The sequence below is a fragment of the Aplysia californica genome, unplaced genomic scaffold (genome assembly GCF_000002075.1).
Source record: "Aplysia californica isolate F4 #8 unplaced genomic scaffold, AplCal3.0 scaffold00808, whole genome shotgun sequence".
Lineage (NCBI taxonomy): Eukaryota > Metazoa > Mollusca > Gastropoda > Aplysiida > Aplysiidae > Aplysia > Aplysia californica.
Window position 1 is genome coordinate 272,797 of NW_004798078.1, and position 2,309 is coordinate 275,105.

Genomic DNA, 2,309 nt, shown 5'->3' on the forward strand with positions numbered 1-2,309 from the left:
TACGTGTAAGTGTATGCGGCTTTATCGCCCTATATCAACACAACACTAATAAGTTATCTAAGAGGTGGAACCTCAAAAGTTAACGTCTGTCTCCGATGGGACAGAGCCAAATTATGGATTGAGAGCCTTAAAGACTCCACAGAACTCCTGGGATTCAAATCAGGATCATCCACTCCTTTATCCAACATGGTACCAATTGAGCTAACGAACCCTCTTTCAGGAGAGACAGGAAACTAAGTTAAGCTTCACTTAGATGTTTTTCAGTTCAACATTTGGATTGCTCTGTTAAAATACGAATTCTATTAGTAGAGCATTTTTAAAATCTCTTACACAATGGCGAACCAGTGTCTGTGGTGTAGCGATTAGGCACTTTGTCATCATACACAGGAGACCAGAGTTTGATTCCCAGTTGTCATCGAGTATCTCGGTCTTACTGCTGGGATGTTGTATCCCGGGTTTGCCATGACGGGCAGAGTCGAAGCACACTTCCAAAATTACATAAATTGTTTTGACGCAGGCGTAAAGGAACTACGAAGTGTAAAAATGATGAGGAATCCCTGTCTGAGGGAAATGGGGTTGAAAAAAACAACAACGAAGCAGAAAACAGCAACAACAACAACAGCAGCAGCAGCAACCAAAACAATGAAACAAACACAAAAACAAAACAACATTTGATATAAAAAACAAGCAAAAAAAAAAAGAAAAAAAAAGAGATCTCGAAAAATGCTGGACTTTAGTGTTTCGAGAACGACACTGATGGGACGGTCAGACAATAGCGACTAAGGTACAGGAGAGCTCGCCACAGTGACCGGACAACGGTATTACAATTTATTGTACCCGTGCCTGTCTCATCTCCCACGTATTGTCTCCCTTGATACCACGCCTTCACACGGAGTCCCATTCAGTCGGGAGAAATGGAACTTCAAGTTGCGCAAAAGGAAAAATTCCATTTCTCGAACCAGGTTGGAATGTTTGTACAATGTGTCATCGAGAGTCTATCTACATGGTCTAGCGTGTGTCCGATAAAGTGGCGTGGTGTGTTGCGAAATAGATTTGTGGGTGCTCTTATGTGGTTTGCTCCTTATTTCCTTTCAAACATCCTGATCTCTCCTTCTTTTTGTGTTTGTTACTGTCTTGTAACACCTCTAATCTTGGGGAACGTATACATGTGTTGCAAGTGCTGTAAAACTGTTACCTTAACTAAAGCGAATAAATATAGAATGTCTGAGTTTCGTATACAGTCGCATCCACTCTAACGGCCACCTGTATGAAACAATCGCCTGTACGAACGACCACTTTCCATTACCCACTCAGGTTTTTGTTACATAATGATGAAACTGCGTAAGGCGTCTAGGTGTCTATAACAATTAGTATTTTTCTCCCCGACAAAAGATGTCCAAGGAAATTTTGAGAGAAGTATAAATAATATACATTAAAAACATTATAATTTTAAACTCTTTCTAAAAAAGCAACTAATGTGAAGGCCTTCGAATAGTTACATTTTTGTGAGGGAGAAAAAGTTTTAAACAGATCTGTAGATGAGACATGGATTATGTTCTTCACGATGCTGCAACCGTAAGAGTCTTTTTTAAACGATTAGATAAAGAGCAATGCCGAGTTATGTCCTTGCAATAATCATGAACATAAAAGCGATCAAGCGTATGGGAATGACGACAAGTTTTTTTCATGTTCTAACAGTGGAAGAACGTTGTAAGAAGATTTTTTTTTTTAACCCAGGGAATTGGGGGAGGGGGGGGGTGTCGTGTGGAAAAGATTTACATCTATCTGTGCCCAAAAAATAGTTGTCTTGTCAATGCGAACATCATAAAGTACAACCGTAGGGGAGACTTGTTGTTCAGCTTCCACTTTTCCTTTAGAAAATAAAAAAACCCATACCAAGCAAACAAACAAAACAAAAGAAAAACCACCAAACAAAAAAGCAAATACAGGAACATTAAAAAAAAAGAAAATGAAACAAAGCAGAAGACAAAAACACCACAAAATATCCGCCAAACCTGAGTTCTAGGAGCTCTGTTCCCTACGTCTTGAGTAAGAGCTCTGAGCCTCAGGCCTATTAGTCATGAATAATTGGGATATCCATGTACATGTCTTCTTGTTTTCCTCGTCCCTGCTCCAGCTCAGACAGTCTGTATCAGATATCGCCGGGCGGTCAAACGATGAAGCACAAACTGTGTGCCCACAACCAGGAGGAGACAAAGGGCTAGATTGTACTGCAGAAGTGGGAGAAACGACAGGGGGAACAAGTGTAACGCTAAGTGATTATTATTTGTTTGTTTGTTTGTTTGTTT